General features: G+C 39.0%; 1 protein-coding gene and 1 long non-coding RNA gene across 2 annotated transcripts in view; both read left to right on the top strand.

The window, feature by feature from the left end:
* The window catches only part of LOC310738041 (uncharacterized protein), a 924,051-nt gene that overhangs the window by 123,323 nt on the left and 781,786 nt on the right, over positions 1-18,942 (top strand). The gene's annotated exons all lie outside the window — the stretch shown is intronic.
* On the top strand, positions 15,381-17,338 carry LOC310738322. Its single transcript, XR_014537040.1, has 3 exons — positions 15,381-15,495; positions 16,411-16,540; positions 17,244-17,338. It is a non-coding gene; the product is annotated as an uncharacterized lncRNA (long non-coding RNA).

An 18,942-nucleotide genomic window follows, 5' to 3' on the forward strand; every position in this document is an offset into this window, starting at 1 on the left:
TTAAATATAAATCTGTCATGCAGGAAATATAAAATGATTTTGTACAGGAAGAGCTGTATAATGTTATTGCCAAAGCTAAATCGACAACATGTCAGTTAGATTTAATTCCTACTAAATTACTGAAGGAAGTGTTATATAGAACTGGTGAACCTCTTCTGAATATTATTAACTCTTCACTATCATTAGGACATGTCCCTAAATCCCTCAACTTAGCAGTTATTAAGCCCCTCATTAAAAAACCTAATCTGGATCCCAACACGCTATCGAATTACAGACCAATTTCAAATCTTCCATTTATGTCTAAGATTTTGGAAAAGATTGTCACTGCCCAGTTATGTTCCTACCTGCAAGAGAACAATATCTTTGAAGAATTTCAGTCAGGTTTTAGGCCCCATCATAGCACAGAAACTGCTCTAGTTAAAATCACTAATGACCTGTTTTTAGCTTCAGACCAAGGCTTCATCTCGTTGGTCGTTGTCGCTTACAAAATTACATCGGCATTCAGGGACAGGCATTAAGCTGGTTTAAATCCTACCTGTCCGATCGTTACCATTTCGTAGATTTAAATGGAGAGCTATCCATGCTAATGCAAGTAAATTATGGCGTGCCACAAGGTTCAGTTCTAGGACCCCTGCTCTTCACAATATACATGCTTCCGTTAGGAAATATTATTAGAAGGCATGAAATTAGCTTCCATTGTTATGCTGATGATACTCAGCTATATATCTCATCTAAACCAGGCGATACAGCTCAATAAACTCGGATAACTGAGTGTGTTAAGGAAATAAGAGATTGGATGACCCATAACTTTCTACTTTTAAATTCTGATAAGACTGAGATTTTGCTCATCGGCCCAAAAACTAGTATACAGAAGCTCCAGCATCTCAACCTGCATTTAGACGGATGTTCTGTAACCACTAGTTCAACGGTAAAAGACCTGGGAGTTATTTTAGACAGCAACTTGTCTTTCAAATATCATATCAACCAAGTTGCAAAAACAGCCTTCTTTCACCTTAGAAATATTTCTAAGTTAAGAAACATGTTGTCTATATCTGATGCAGAGAAGCTCGTCCATGCGTTTATAACCTCCAGAATAGACTATTGTAATGCATTACTAGGTGGATGTCCTGATTCATTAATAAACAAGCTTCAGTTAGTCCAGAATGCAGCAGCCAGAGTTCTCACAAGGTCAAGAAAATATGATCACATAACTCCAATCCTATCGTCCCTACATTGGCTTCCTGTTAAGTTTCGAATAGACGACAAACTATTACTTCTCACTTATAAAGCACTAAATGGTTTGGCTCCTATGTATCTTTCCAGTCTTTTAACATGCTACAATCCGCCATGCTCCCTGAGATCTCAAAACTCTGGGCTTCTAGTAGTTCCTAGAATAGCAAAGTCCACTAAAGGTGGTAGAGCATTTTCACATTTAGCTCCTAAACTCTGGAATAGTCTTCCTGACAGTGTTCGGGGCTCAGACACACTCTTCCAGTTTAAGTGCAGATTAAAAACATATCTTTTTAGCAAAGCCTACACATAACACACATCACATATCATAACTTTGTGCTCCAGAACATCTGATCACATGCACATTATCAACTTGTGCTGTTAATATCATGAACAGCAGCTACGCTAATTCCTCTCCACTGCTTCTCTTTCTCTCCCCATCCCGAGAAACCCTGAGGTTTGGCCAGCTCCAGTCACCTCCCACCTCGTGATGATTACGGACCTTTGAAGAAGTAGATGCCGAACTCGCAAACATCCCGAACCATCTAGAGACGTACCAGTGCCATTTGGATCCCGCTACATGTGTGGAGTTTGACATTGGACCTCCTGGAGTGTTTAAAGGCTCTGGCATGGAGAAGCTTTACTGCAGAATCCGTCTGTCAAACTCCCGTTCCATCCTTCCCTCACTCGTGAACAAAACCCCAAGATACTTAAACTCCTCCACTTGAGGCAAGAACTCTCCACCAACTTGAAGTGGGCAAACCACCCTTTTCCGACTAAGGACCATGGCCTTGGATTTGGAGGTGCTGATTCTCATCCCAGCCGCTTCACACTCGGCTGCAAACCGTCCCAGTGATTGCCGAAGGTCTTGGTTTGATGAAGCCAACACGACAACATCATCTGCAAAGAGCAGAGACGAAATCGCGTTGTCACCAAACCGGACACCCTCCGGCCCCTGGCTGCGCCTAGAAATTCTGTCCATAAAAATTATGAACAGAACCGGTGACAAAGGGCAGCCCTGCTGGAGTCCAACATGCACCGGGAACAAGTCTGACTTACTGCCGGCAATGCGAACCAAGCTGTTGCTTCGGTCGTACAGGGACCGGACAGCCCTTAGTAAAGGACCCCGGACCCCATACTCCCGGAGCACCCTCCAAAGGCCGCCTCAAGGGACACAGTCGAACGCCTTCTCCAAATCCACAAAACACATGTGGACTGGTTGGGCAAACTCCCAGCAGCACCCTGTAGAGGGTATAGAGCTGGTCAAGTGTTCCACGGCCTGGACGAAAACCACACTGTTCCTCCTGAATCCGAGGTTCTACTATCGGCCGTATTCTTCTCTCCAGTACCCTGGCATAGACTTTCTCAGGGAGGCTGAGAAGTGTGATCCCCCTATAGTTGGAACACACCCTCTGGTCCCCCTTCCTCAAAAGAGGGACCACCACCCCGGTCTGCCATCCCAGAGGCACTGTCCCCGACCGCCACGCAATGCTGCAGAGGCGTGTCAGCCAAGACAGCCCCACAACATCCAGAGACTTGAGGTACTCAGGGCTGATCTCATCCACCCCCGGTGCCTTGCCACCGAGGAGTTTCTTTACTACCTCGGTGACTTCAGCTTGGGTGATGGACGAGTCCACCTCTGAGCCCTCAGCATCTGCTTCCTCAATGGAAGACGTGACAGCGGGATTGAGGAGATCCTCGATGTATTCCTTTCACCGTCCAACGACCAGGTGAGGTCAACAGCCCCCCACCTCTACTGTAAACAGCGTTGGTAGGGCACTGCTCCCTTCTCCTGAGGCGCCGGACGGTTTGCCAGAATCTCTTCGAGGCCAGCCGATAGTCCTTCTCCATGGCCTCACCAAACTCCTCCCAGGCCCGAGTTTTTGCCTCCACAACCACCCGGGCTGCAGTTCGCTTGGCCTGCCGGTACCCGTCGGCTGCCTCAGGAGTCCCACAAGCCAACCAGGCCCGATAGGACTCCTTCTTCAGCTTGACGGCATCCCTTACTTCCGGCGTCCACCACGGGGTTCGGGGATTGCCGCCTCGACAGGCACCGGAGACCTTACAGCCACAGCTCCGAGCGGCCGCTTCGACAATGGAGGTGGAGAACATGGTCCACTCGGACTCAATATCTCCAGCCTCCCTCGGGATCCGGTCGAAGCTCCGCCGGAGGTGGGAGTTGAAGATCTCTCTGACAGGAGACTCGGCCAAACGTTCCCAGCAGACCCTCACAGTACGCTTGGGTCTGCCAAGTCTGTCCAGCTTCCTCCCCCGCCATCGGATCCAACTCACCACCAGGTGGTGATCAGTTGACAGCTCCGCCCCTCTCTTTACCCGAGTGTCCAAGACATACGGCCGCAGGTCAGATGAAACGACCACAAAGTCGATCATCGACCTACGGCCTAGGGTGTCCTGGTGCCACGTGTACTGATGGACACCCTTATGCTTGAACATGGTGTTCGTTATGGACAAACTGTAACTAGCACAGAAGTCCAAAAACTGAACACCACTCGGGTTCAGATCAGGGGGGCCGTTCCTCCCAATCACGCCCCTCCAGGTGTCACTGTTGCTGCCCACATGGGCATTGAAGTCTCCCAGTAGAACGACGGAGTCCCCAGTCGGAGCCCTTTCCAGCACCCCTCCCAGAGACCCCAAGAAGGCCGGGTACTCTACACTGCCGTTTGGCCCGTAGGCACACACGACAGTGAGAGACCTATTCCCGACCTGTAGGCGCAGGGAAATGACCCTCTCATTCACCGGGGTAAACTCCAACACATGGCGGCTGAGCTGGGGGGCTATAAGCAAACCCACACCAGCCCGGCGCCTTTCGCCATGGGCATCTCCAGAGTGGTAAAGAGTCCATCCTCTCTCGAGGAGTGTGGTTCCAGACCCCAAGCCGTGCGTAGAGGTGATCCCGACTATCTCTAGTCGGAACCTTTCAACCTCACGCACAATCTCAGGCTCCTTCCCTGCCAGCGAGTTGACATTCCACGTCACTAGAGCTAGCTTCCGTGTCCAGGGATCGGGTTGTCGAGGCCCCCGCCTTCGACTGCCGCCCAATACTCTTTGCACCGGACCCCGTGTGGGAAGGCCCGGCCACCAGGCGCTCGCATACGAGCCCCAACCCCGGGCCTGGCTCCAAGGTGAGGCCCCGGCTGTGCCATACCGGGCGACGTCACGGTCCTTGATTTATTCTGTCTCATAAGGGGTTTTTTAAACCGCTCTTAGTCTGACCCGTTGCCTAGGACCTGTTTGCCTTGGGAGACCCTACCAGGGGCATATAGCCACGGACAACATAGCTCCTAGGGTCATTCGAGTACTCAAACCCCTCCACCACGTTAAGGTGGCAGTTCAAGGAGGGGAGTGTCTGGTGTGAGAGACAAAGTCCAAATCCGTGATGGCGTGGCAGAACCAGGGCGTTGGCTTGCACCGTTCCAGGCCGTCAGATGGCTTTTTGCAGGCGTTCTGGAGGTTCAACTTTTTAGGTTCTTAATTGACGTGTCGTCGGGATATTGGGGGACGGTAGCGATCGAAGGGGGGCAAGCACTCGAAACGCCTATGTGCGTCTGGAGGTTTGAGCCAGAGAAAGGAAGCTGATTCATGGGCTTTTCTTTCTCTTTCCCTGCACCCTCCCCCCTCTGGTTCTGTTGCCTTGTTGGGGAATTTCAAACTCCTATGGAGATTCCCCTGGAGCTCATAGCAGCCACGGTGCTCTCTTCTGGGCATGGGATGTTGGATATTGTGGGAGGGGATCCCATGCACCCAAATGAACACCGTGGCTGCTCTGCGCTCCAGAGGATGAGTCTTTGTAATGTTTTATCAGGCTGCAGAGATGAAGGCCAAATCCTTTACAAGGTGACAGAACCAGGGCGTTTGTGTGCACTAAGCCACGTCAGATTATGGTTCTATGGGGAGTCAGTGCTCATGGTTCAGTGTCCAGAGACATGTCTTGTGTCACTGTGGTGAAATCAGAACCGCTAGGTAAATTTCATTTGGTTTGACATGATGTTTCTGCTTCCTTAACTTTCATTTAACCAATGTATTATTCTTTGTGCTAGTGGTGGCATAGAGTCCTGCTGAAATCATGACTCTCCATCTTCACAGTCCATTAGAGTTAAGTTTCAACTGAAGTATCAGATCTCTGTACACTTATATACAGCTCTGCTCTCTGCCTGCTCTCACATTTATTCTTTTTTTTTCTGAATGTGAAGGATGAGAATTCACTGGAATAACAAAAGAAAATGGCACCATAAGGATCGGAAAGCATGATCTTTCACCTACCGATATCAGAACCTATGCTTCAACCAAAACTTCCTGAAAGGGTGTTTCACAGGGATATATATCGATAGATTAGTATAAGACATGTGCCGGTAATTCTGTAATGCAGTAAATCGCGGTAATGAATATGCACAGTATTTTGATCGCAGACATTTCAAAATAGGCTGAATAATTGTAGATCCAAATGTAGAAGTTTAGAACGTGTCTTAGCTGCTTTTTCATGCTAGTACACTGCGTGTATGCTATGCAAAAGAGACATGCGCACTCTGATGTAAACAGTCTCCACGTGGAGGAGAAGCATGGCGTGAGGTGGAACACTGACGATAATTTATGCCCCTTCTAAAAGGGTAAAGTCAAAGGTTTGGAAATATTTTGGGTAGCGGAAAATGCTGAGGGACTGCTGGTGGAAGACGATTTCCCTTTGTGTGAAACATGTGGAGGGAAAGTAGCAGCCAAACACCGGAACACGTCCAACATGTTCGCTCATCTTCCACACAACCATCCAGTGCGATTCAGGAAGATAAATGTCATTTTACTTCTTATTTCTGTGTCGTACACCATATAAAAGTATTTTTCCACAGAATTGAATACCGTGATAAAACCTTACAGTATTATGCACTTGCCGGCTCGTGCTGTGGCTGTAGTGCAGCAGATCCAGGACATCACCATCCGACGTCGCACGTGCCAAACAATGTGCCACGGCTTGTCTGAGCTTCAGAGTCCCTGAAATTTGTATAATGTTCCTTAGATGAAATCCCCCTGAAAAACAGAAGAACCAGAGGCTCACCATGCAACATCTCAGGACCAAAAGAGCACAGAGGCTCTGCTGAGCTCCAGAGCATGGGTCCTTAAACTTTTTTTTCATGCTCCAGAGATCCAATACACTTTCCCCTACCAGGTGGTAGAACCAGGACATTCTCTTACACTAAGGCATTTTGGCAATGTCTTTGGCAGCGCAGTTTGCAGGCGCTCTGGAGGTCCCGCTTTTGAATCGTTTCGCAGTGATATTTATGTAGCACAAGCAATGAAAATGTTGACGAGCATCACGTGGTTCTCCTTCTTTCTCCTCTTTTCTTTCTCTTTCCATGCACACTCTCACACCAATAGATTACAACGCAACACACACTTAGATTAGATGAGAATAAAAGGCCAAGTTTTTATAGTTTTTTATATTTGTATAGCACCAGCACACCTACAAACCATGCTGAACCTGCTGAAATCATGACTCTCCATCTTCACCGTCCATTACAGTTAAATTTCTACTGAAGTATAGGATCTCTGTACACTTATATACAGCTCTGCTCTCTGCCTGCACTCACATTTATTCTTTTCTTTTCTGAATGTGGCAGATGTGTATTCTGCTGAAATCCCATGAGAAAAGAGAAGCAATAAGGCTTGGAGGAATTGATCCTTTGAACAAATAAAGCAGGACCTATGCTCCAAACCAAAACTTCTTGCAAAGGAGGTACAGTATCGCACCAGAGCCCATAAATAGAAACTGAATGAAGTTGCTGTCAAACCGAATGTAAATCACATGATTTCACCACAGTGACACAAGACATGTCTGACTCACGGATCATGTTGATAGACTGTAGGAAGAACCAGCCCCAGAATCCCCATTATACTGTGTGACTCCGCTTTTGACTTTCCATTGTGTAATCCCATACTTCAGCTTCTGCTAATAATAATAATAATAATCATAATAATAAACAATAATTATTGATATATCAGTTATACCATGGGTCAGAGTAAATTAATAGCAGTTATACCAGAGCCCATTGAAAATTAATAACAGTTATACCAGAGATCAGGGAAAATTATTAATAGCAGTTATACCAGAGATCAGAGAAAATTAATAATAGTTATACCAGAGATCAGAGACAATTATTAATAGCAGTTATACCAGATGTCAGAGTAAATTAATAATAGCAGTTATACCAGAGATCAGAGTAAATTTATAATAGCAGTTATACCAGAGGTCAGAGTAAATTAATAACAGTTATACCAGAGGTCAGAGTTAATTAATAGCAATTATACCAGAGGTCAGAGTAAATTAATAGCAGAGAAAATTAATAGCAGTTGCACCAGAGGTCAGATTAAATTAATAATAGCAGTTATACCAGAGGTCAGAGTAAATTAATAACAGTTATACCAGAGGTCAGAGTAAATTAATAGCAGTTATACCAGAGGTAAGAGTAAATTAATAACAGTTATACTAGAGGTCTGAGTAAATTAATAGCAGTTATACCAGAGGTCAGAGTAAATTAATAATAGCAGTTATACCAGAGGTCAGAGTAAATTAATAGCAGTTATACCAGAGGTCAGAGTAAATTATTAATAGCAGTTATACCAGAGATCAGAGTAAATTAATAATAGCAGTTAAACCGGACGTCAGAGTAAATTAATAGCAGGTATACCAGAGGTCAGAGTAAATAATAGCAGTTATACCAGAGGTCAAAGTAAATTAATAGCAATTATACCAGAGACCAGAGTAAATTAATAACAGTTATACCTGAGGACAGAGTAAATTAATAGCAGTTATACCAGAGGTCAGAGTAAATTATTAACAGTTGTACCAGAGGTCAGAGTAAATAGCAGTTATACCAGAGGTCAGAGTAAATAGCAGTTATACCAGAGGTCAGAGTAAATTAATAACAGTTATACTAGACGTCAGAGTAAATTAATAGCAGTTATACCGGAGATCAGAGTAAATTGATAGCAGTTATACCAGAGATCAGAGTAAATTAATAGCAGTTATACCAGAGGTCAGAGTAAATTATTAAGAACAGTTATACCAGAGGTCAGAGTACATTAATAGCAGTTATACCAGAGGTCAGAGTAAATTATTAAGAACAGTTATACCAGAGATCAGAGTAAATTAATAGCAGTTATACCAGAGGTCAGAGTAAATTAATAATAGCAGTTATACCAGAGGTCAGAGTAAATTAATAGCAGTTATACCAGAGGTCAGAGTAAATTAATAATAGCAGTTATACCAGAGGTCAGAGTAAATTGATAATAGCAGTTATACCAGAGGTCAGTGTAAATTATAAATAGCAGTTATACCAGAGGTCAGAGTAAATTAATAGCAGTTATACCAGAGGTCAGAGTAAATTAATAATAGCAGTTATACCAGAAATCAGAGTAAATTAATAATAGCAGTTATACCAGAGCTCAGTGTAAATTAAAAACAGTTATACCAGAGGTAAGAGTAAATTAATAACAGTTATACCAGAGGTCAGAGTAAATTAATAACAGTTATACCAGAGATCAGAGTTAATTAATAGCAATTATACCAGAGGTCAGAGTAAATTAATAGCAGAGTAAATTAATAGCAGTTGTACCAGAGGTCAGATTAAATTAATAATAGCAGTTATACCAGAGGTCAGGGTAAATTAATAGCAGTTATACCAGAGATCAGGGTAAATTAATAACAGTTATACTAGAGGTCTGAGTAAATTAATGGCAGTTATACCAGAGGTCAGAGTAAATTAATAATAGCAGTTATACCAGAGGTCAGAGTAAATTAATAGCAGTTATACCAGAGGTCAGAGTAAATTATTAATAGCAGTTATACCAGAGGTCAGAGTAAAGTAATAGCAGTTATACCAGAGGTCAGAGTAAATTAATAACAGTTATACCAGAGGTCAGAGTAAAGTAATAGCAGTTATACCAGAGGTCAGAGTAAATTATTAGCAGTTATACCAGAGGTCAGAGTAAATTAATAATAGCAGTTATACCAGAGGTCAGAGCAAAGTAATAGCAGTTATACCAGAGGTCAGAGTAAATTAATGGCAGTTATACCAGAGGTCAGAGTAAATTAATAATAGCAGTTATACCAGAGATCAGAGTAAATTAATAGCAGTTATACCAGAGGTCAGATTAAATTAATAACAGTTATACCAGAGGTCAGAGTAAATTAATAGCAGTTATACCAGAGGTCAGGGTAAAGTTAAAGTTATGGCAGTTATTCCAGAGCTCAGTGTAAATTAATAACATTTATACCAGAGGTCAGAGTTAATTAATAGCAATTATACCAGAGGTCAGAGTAAAGTAATAGCAGTTATACCAGCAGTCAGAGTAAATTAATAACAGTTATAACAGAGGTCAGAGTAAAGTAATAGCAGTTATACCAGAGGTCAGAGTAAATTGATGGCAGTTATACCAGAGGTCAGAGTAAATTAATAACAGTTATACCAGAGGTCAGAGTAAATTAATAGCAGTTATACCAGAGGTCAGGGTAAAGTTAAAGTTATGGCAGTTATACCAGAGGTTAGAGTAAATTTATAGCAATTATACCAGAGATCAGAGTAAATTAATAGCAGTTATACCAGAGGTCAGAGTAAATTATTAATAACAGTTATACCACAGGTCAGAGTAAATTAATAGCAGTTATACCAGAGATCAGAGTAAATTAATAGCAGTTATACCAGAGATCAGAGTAAATTAATAGCAGTTATACCAGAGGTCAGAGTAAATTATTAATAACAGTTATACCACAGGTCAGAGTAAATTAATAGCAGTTATACCAGAGATCACAGTAAATTAATAGCAGTTATACCAGAGATCAGAGTAAATTAATAGCAGTTATACCAGAGGTCAGAGTAAATTATTAATAACAGTTATACCAGAGGTCAGAGTAAAGTAATAGCAGTTATACCAGAGGTCAGAGTAAATTAATGGCAGTTATACCAGAGGTCAGAGTAAATTAATAATAGCAGTTATACCAGAGATCAGAGTAAATTAATAGCAGTTATACCAGAGGTCAGCGTAAATTAATAACAGTTATACCAGAGGTCAGAGTAAATTAATAGCAGTTATACCAGAGATCAGAGTAAATTAATAGCAGTTATACCAGAGGTCAGAGTAAATTAATAAAAGCAGTTATACCAGAGATCAGAGTAAAGTAATAGCAGTTATACCAGAGGTCAGAGTAAATTAATGGCAGTTATACCAAAAGTCAGAGTAAATTAATAATAGCAGTTATACCAGAGATCAGAGTAAATTAATAGCGGTTATACCAGAGGTCAGAGTAAATTAATAACAGTTATACCAGAGGTCAGAGTAAATTAATAGCAGTTATACCAGAGGTCAGGGTAAAGTTAAAGTTATGGCAGTTATACCAGAGGTCAGAGTAAATTAATAGCAGTTATACCAGAGGTCAGAGTAAATTAATAATAGTAGTTATTCCAGAGGTCAGAGTAAATTAATAATAGCAGTTATAGCAGAGATCACAGTAAATTAATAATAGCAGTTATATCAGAGATCAGTGTAAATTAATAACAGTTGTACCAGAGATCAGAGTAAATTAATAACAGTTATACCAGAGATCAGAGTAAATTAATAGCAGTTATACCAGAGATCAGAGTAAAGTAATAGCAGTTATACCAGAGATCAGAGTAAATTATTAATAACAGTTATACCAGAGGTCAGAGTAAATTAATAGCAGTTATACCAGAGATCAGAGTAAATTAATAGCAGTTATACCAGAGATCAGAGTAAATTAATAGCAGTTATACCAGAGGTCAGAGTAAATTATTAATGACAGTTATACCAGAGGTCAGAGTAAAGTAATAGCAGTTATACCAGAGGTCAGAGTAAATTAATGGCAGTTATACCAGAGGTCAGAGTAAATTAATAATAGCAGTTATACCAGAGATCAGAGTAAATTAATAACAGTTATACGAGAGGTCAAAGTAAATTAATAGCAGTTATACCAGAGGTCAGGGTAAAGTTAAAGTTATGGCAGTTATACCAGAGGTCAGAGTAAATTAATAGCAGTTATACCAGAGGTCAGAGTAAATTAATAGCAGTTATACCAGAGGTCAGAGTAAATTAATAATAGCAGTTTTTCCAGAGGTCACAGTAAATTAATAATAGCAGTTATAGCAGAGATCAGAGTAAATTAATAATAGCAGTTATACCAGAGATCAGTGTAAATTAATAACAGTTGTACCAGAGATCAGAGTAAATTAATAGCAGTTATACCAGAGATCAGAGTAAATTAATAGCAGAGTAAATTAATAACAGTTATACCAGAGGTCAGAGTAAATTAATACCAGTTATACCAGAGGTCAGAGTGAATTAATAACAGTTATACCAGAGATCAGAGTAAATTAATAGCAGTTATACCAGAGGTCAGGGTAAAGTTAAAGTTATGGCAGTCATACCAGAGGTCAGAGTAAATTAATAGCAGTTATACCAGAGATCAGAGTAAATTAATAGCAGTTATACCAGAGATCAGAGTAAATTAATAGCAGTTATACCAGAGGTCAGAGAAAATTATTAATAACAGTTATACCAGAGGTCAGAGTAAATTAATAGCAGTTATACCAGAGATCAGAGTAAATTAATAGCAGTTATACCAGAGGTCAGAGTAAAGTAATAGCAGTTATACCAGAGGTCAGAGTAAATTAATGGCAGTTATACCAGAGGTAAGAGTAAATTAATAATAGCAGTTATACCAGAGATCAGAGTAAATTAATAGCAGTTATACCAGAGGTCAGCGTAAATTAATAACAGTTATACCAGAGGTCAAAGTAAATTAATAGCAGTTATACCAGAGGTCAGGGTAAAGTTAAAGTTATGGCAGTTATACCAGAGGTCAGAGTAAATTAATAGCAGTTATACCAGAGGTCAGAGTAAATTAAAAGCAGTTATACCAGAGGTCAGAGTAAATTAATAATAGCAGTTATTTCAGAGGTCAGAGTAAATTAATAATAGCAGTTATAGCAGAGATCAGAGTAAATTAATAATAGCAGTTATACCAGAGATCAGTTTAAATTAATAACAGTTGTACCAGAGATCAGAGTAAATTAATAGCAGTTATACCAGAGCTCAGTGTAAATTAATAACAGTTACACAAGAGGTCAGAGTAAATTAATAGCAGTTATACCAGAGATCAGAGTAAATTATTAATAGCAGTTATACCAGAGATCAGAGTAAATTATTAATAGCAGTTATACCAGAGGTCAGAGTAAATTAATAGCAGTTATACCAGAGATCAGAGTAAATTATTAATAACAGTTATACCAGAGGTCAGAGTAAATTAATAGCAGTTATACCAGAGATCAGAGTAAATTATTAATAGCAGTTATACAAGAGGTCAGAGTAAATTAATAGCAGTTATACCAGTGATCAAATTAAATTAATAGCAGTTATACCAGAGACCAGAGTAAATTATTAGCAGAGTAAATTAATAGCAGCTATACCAGAGGTCAGAGTAAATTAATAATAGCAGTTATACCAAAGGTCAGAATAAATTAATAACAGTTATACCAGAGGTCAAAATAAATTAATAACAGTTATACCAGAGGTCAGAGCAAATAGCAGTTATACCAGAGGTCAGAGAAAATTAATACCAGTTATACCAGAGAACAGATTAAATTAATAATAACAGTTCAGAGTAAATAGCAGTTATACCAGAGGTCAGAGTAAATAGCAGTTATACCAGAGGTCAGAGTAAATTAATAACAGTTGTACCAGAGGTCAGAGAAAATTAATACCAGTTATACCAGAGAACAAAGTAAATTAATAATAGCAGTTATACCAGAGGTCAGAGTAAATTAATAACAGTTATACCAGAGGTCAGAGTAAATTAATAATAGCAGTTATACGAGAGGTCAGAGTAAATTAATAGCAGCTATACCAGAGGTCAGAGTAAATTAATAATAGCAGTTATACCAAAAGTCAGAATAAATTAATAACAGTTATACCAGAGGTCAAAATAAATTAATAACAGTTATACCAGAGGTCAGAGCAAATAGCAGTTATACCAGAGGTCAGAGAAAATTAATACCAGTTATACCAGAGAACAGATTAAATTAATAATAACAGTTCAGAGTAAATAGCAGTTATACCAGTGGTCAGAGTAAATAGCAGTTATACCAGAGGTCAGAGTAAATTATTAATAACAGTTATACCAGAGATCAGAGTAAATTAATAACAGTTGTACCAGAGGTCAGAGAAAATTAATACCAGTTATACCAGAGAACAGAGTAAATTAATAATAGCAGTTATACCAGAGGTCAGAGTAAATTAATAACAGTTATACCAGAGGTCAGAGTAAATTAATAGCAGTTATACCAGAGGTCAGAGTAAATTAATAATAGCAGTTATACCAAAGATCAGAGTAAATTAATAACAGTTATACCAGAGGTCAGAGCAAATAGCAGGTATACCAGAGGTCAGAGTAAATTAATAGCAGTTATACCAGAGGCCAGAGTAAATTAATAATAGCAGTTATACCAGAGGTCAGAGTAAATTAATAATAGCAGTTATACCAGAGGTCAGAGTAAATTATCAGCAGTTATACCAGAGGTCAGAGTAAATTAATAACAGTTATACCAGAGATCAGAGTAAATTAATAATAGCAGTTATACCAGAGCTCAGTGTAAATTAATAACAGTTATACCAGAGATCAGTGTAAATTAATAATAGCTGTTATACCAGAGATCAGTGTAAATTAATAATAACAGTTATACCAGAGATCAGAGTAAATTAATAACAGTTATACCAGAGGTCAGAGTAAATTAATAGCAGTTATACCAGAGGTCAGAGTAAATTATTAATAGCAGTTATACCAGAGATCAGAGTAAATTAATAATAGCAGTTATACCAGAGGTCAGAGTAAATTAATAGCAGTTATACCAGAGGTCAGAGTAAATTAATAACAGTTATACCAGAGATCAGAGTAAATTAATAATAGCTGTTATACCAGAGGTCATTGTAAATGAATAACAGTTATACCAGAGGTTAGAGTAAATTAATAGCAGTTATAGCAGAGATCAGAATGAATTAATAGCAGTTATACCAGAGATCAGAGTAAATTAATAATAGCAGTTATACCAGAGCTCAGTGTAAATTAATAACAGTTATACCAGAGATCAGTGTAAATTAATAACAGTTATACCAGAGATCAGTGTAAATTAATAACAGTTATATCAGAGGTCAGAGTAAATTAATAGCAGTTATACCAGAGGTCAGAGTAAATTAATAACAGTTGTACCAGAGGTCAGATTAAATGAATAGCAGTTATACCAGAGATCAGAGTAAATTAATAGCAGTTAAACCAAAAGTCAGATTACATTAATATCAGAGTAAATTAATAGCAGTTATACCAGAGATCAGATTAAATTAATATCAGAGTAAATTAATAACAGTTATACCAGAGGTCAGAGTAAATTAATAACAGTTATACCAGAGCTCAGTGTAAATTAATAACAGTTACACCAGAGGTCAGAGTAAATTAATAGCAGTTATACCAGAGCTCAAAGTAAATAGCAGGTATACCAGATATCAGGGTCAAATTTCTTTCGGCGTCTCCCGTTAGGGGTCGCCACAGCGGATCCTCCGCACGTTTTTGATTTGGCGCACGTTTTACGCTGGATGCCCTTCCTAATTTATCCGGGCTTGGGACCGGCACTGAAAGTGGCTGGGGTTGGTTCCCTGACCGGGGATCGAACCTGGGTCGCAGCGGTATGAGCGCTGCATCTGAACCACTAGACCACCAGGGGTATACCAGATATCAGAGTAAATTATTAATAACAGTTATACCAGAGGCCAGAGTAAATTAATAATAGCAGTTATACCAGAGGTCAGAGTAAATTAATAGCAGTTATACCAGAGATCAGAGTAAATTAATAACAGTTATACCAGAGGTCAGAGGAAAGTAATACACTGTAAAAATGATTAAGAGTTTTAGTCAGGTGAACAAGTAAAATCATGTCCTGTCAACTTGCAGTTCTTCACTACACAACTGGATGAGTTCTAACAACCTCGACTTGATGGGAAATGGAAAACTTTAAATAACAAGTTCATATAACAATAAAACATAAGTTCTATCAATTTTCTCTGTAATGTGCATGTGCCAGTTGAGACAGAGGCACCATCCGCCATTTTCTGCACTTGAAGTTGCTGATCATGCCAGAAAAGATGAAGGAGCTCGCGATTACAGATGAACTTTATTCACTGCAAATAATGTAAAGAGTAAGTATATTTTCTTTAATGTTAATTAAGACTTGTTTCGTTAGCGCTCACCGTAGTCAATCACATGTTGCGAACTTCATGAATACTGAATACAGTTCACTGAAGTGAGACCTGTTGTGTTGAGCATGTTCTAGTTTAAGCTTTATGAGCTTAATCCTCGTCTCTGTAAAAAGGTAATGGAGACTAGTTTAATTCATAAGACTATAAGAAAAAAATATGTTTGCCCATCAGAACACTATGATTACACATTTGTTTATTTAAATGTCTTTAATTGTATTTTCATGGGACGATAGAAACAACTTCATTACTTGAGGATGTAAAAGAACTGGTGAACCGTTTTTTTTAATCGGTTCATTAAAACGAACTGTCCGAAAGAACCGGTTTGCGGAAAATGACTGATTGTGTAACAGTGATGACTCTGGAGGTGATGATTCGTGTTTGATTGATCAAAATGCTTGATTGACTTATGTTTCTTAAACGCTCAGTCAATAATTTGTAAAAAAAATTATTTAAAAATTAACGACTGATCGTTTAAGAAACAGACATACACCTGAGCACGTGCAAACGGTGTCTTCTGTATAGCTAACTTGCGTGTTGATCTTGCATTAATTTAACATCACAACTTTTTGTAGTTTAATAATCACATCATTAAACTTTTGTCATTTGTGTTATCTATGAAGCCCTGAAGAATCATGAACTGTAGAAACATTTTCAGCTAATAAAAGCTTTATTTACAGCGTCGCTTAATTTCATAATGCCAGCAATATCATCACTATAATATTCAATGTATCACCCAGTCATAGAAGTTTATACTTTTATCCTCATTGTATTTGGTAAGTAAGATGTTCAGTGAATATTTCTGTGTTTAACGTGTATGTGTACTTTGATGGAGTTTATTGTTTTTTTTATTTGTAGGATCAGTACAGTGCAAGTAGAGTGGAAGCACAACTCCATATCAATGAGGTGGTGTTGCAAGATTTGTAGATTTTCCTCATCCAACCAGCGTGCCCTAATCACACATTACAAGCTGAGACACTGCCATCAGGCAAGTCACTGTCCACTCCCATGCATCTATAAAGATTGTGTATGCACATTTAGTAAACATTGTAAACATACATTCTCTTTGTATGATGAAAACATAAAAAGTTCAGTCTTTGTTTAGAATAAAGTTTGTATTCGCTACTAGATTAATATCAAACCTCATTGGTTCTTTTGATCAAATGTTGTGACACAAGAACAACTGAGGTTTGATGTATTATGTCATGGTAACATAAAAACTGATATGATCGGTTTATTACACAAAGTTATCTTTAAAAAAATTTTAAAAAATGGTAACATGAGTGATCCACTACTTTAACAGAATTCTTTGCTTTTTAGAGCTGAACAGCCTAGCCACTATTCGTTTTCATTTTATTGAATGAATGTTTGGAGTGGCATGTTGATGAGTAAATGACAATATCTTTGGTAACCTATCCAGCAGGATTAGACACCCCTGAATTAAGTGGCATGAGCGTGTTACATCCACTATGAAATCTTATTTTGGTTAAAAAAAAAATTTACAAGCAAATGTTGTTGCACACATCATTGTCAATTTATTTACAATAAAAGTATACAAGTGTAAATGTGCAAATTTGAAAAAAGTTTAAATTTTTTCAAAAGCATCAAAGAATGAGGGAGGGGGAGAAATGATAAAGAAAAACAAAGGATTGAAAGAATAAAGCTGGTACTTTAACTATTATATTTTACAGACAACAAAGCAAAAGATGAGGACAGCAGCATTGCTGCATCTGCCATGGTACATGCGAGAGACTCCTTCAAAATTCATGAAGATATGCGAGGTAAGCTAAAACATGGAAGGCAAAACCAGGGAAAATGAAACATTAGATCTCTCAATTTGCAGGGGACTGGGACTATATTTGTGTAATTGCTTTTAAGTAATAATACCTTGTTTTGTTTACATTCTATAAAGCCCAGTGACCGTTAAGAGGATGTGATCCAGGGTGTGGTGATTGGAATTCTTGTGGTGGTGGAAAATGTGATGGAACCTCTCCCAGCATTCTACAATGACGTTGCCCTGGTGATTGAGGAAGAAGTGGTAATGCGTCACCTGACTGACATTCCTGATGCTTTTCTGAACCTGATGGGCCTGGTGTATGCATTACATCTTCACTACACAAAGGAACTAAAATTCCCTTTTGAAGTGATACAGCAGCTGTTTATTGGAGTTGGATCAGACTCTTTGAATACCAAGTTGCTGCGATAAGACAGAAAACACACAAATCCTTTTTTCCATTTTGCTACTGTTTAATGGTTGTACTGGTTTAAAGTGTAAGAGCATTGTTGTTTTTAGATCTCATTGTTTTAAGTGGGAAATTGGGATTCTTGAAATCTGTTCAAACTGACTTTTCTTGTTCGCTTGTACTGCTTCCTCTTTCCTTGTTTTTTACTATGATTGGAATTGAAGACAGTTTTTGAACAGTTGAATGTAAAGTTTAACACGGCTTATTGTGAATTATTCATGTACACTTGTTCTTGCAATGAATATATCTGATGACAAGGAGAGTTATTTGTACTATTTTGGCTGGAGGATGTGGGTCTGTTCATACAGAAGTTTGTGGCTGTTTGTGTGAGCTGTGTATATGTGAAGGTTTTTCTTGTCGAGTGTTTTTATAGCTTTGTAAGAGGTTTCTTCATGTCTGTGTTTTTGGATGCAGTGTATCTGTTTAAAAAATAAATGCTGAGAGTTTGAATTTTGCAGTTGTGTTGATTTCATAAAAAAATCTGGTTAGATTTCCAGAACTACTTGTCAAACCAAAGTCCAGTAAATGTTTGAATATGTGACATGATTGAAGATGCACTGATGCTTAGAGTGATTTTGCCTTTACTTTTCTCCAAAACTCCACAGTAAAATGAATAAAAATTTTAAATAAGAATATAATAAACAGGGAGACTCTAAATAAAAATGATTTGAAAGTTTGAGCAAACCTAAAAAAGATATTTAAATGTTTGAATATGGTGAATAAAATGCACTGATTTTTCTGTTTCTTAACGGAAACGCCGTTCTGAAGCGTCTTTACATGTATTTTGACCGCTCCCAGCACCCGTACCGTACGTGTACGATTAGACACGCAACACAAAGTGCGGCTGCTTAACCGTGTATTTTCAAGATGTGGCCTTAACCTCAGTGTGGAAAAGCGACTGATCTGAAGCTGCTGCTTTTCAACTGATACACACTGTGGGGTCAAAGGTATTTGGACACCGGTCTTTTCGAGTCAGATGTGGTTCATTCACTATTTATGCTGAGAACCTGCATGAAGGTGGTACTAAATTTATTAAATGTACCATTTACATGTTACACCTCAACTTGCTCTGACCTTAAATCAGGCTCTAAACTGTAGCAGTTCCTCCTCCACCCACACGGGGGAGACTCCTCCGTGGATGTTACGC

This window comes from Silurus aristotelis (genome assembly GCF_946808225.1).
Source record: "Silurus aristotelis genome assembly, chromosome: 15".
Lineage (NCBI taxonomy): Eukaryota > Metazoa > Chordata > Actinopteri > Siluriformes > Siluridae > Silurus > Silurus aristotelis.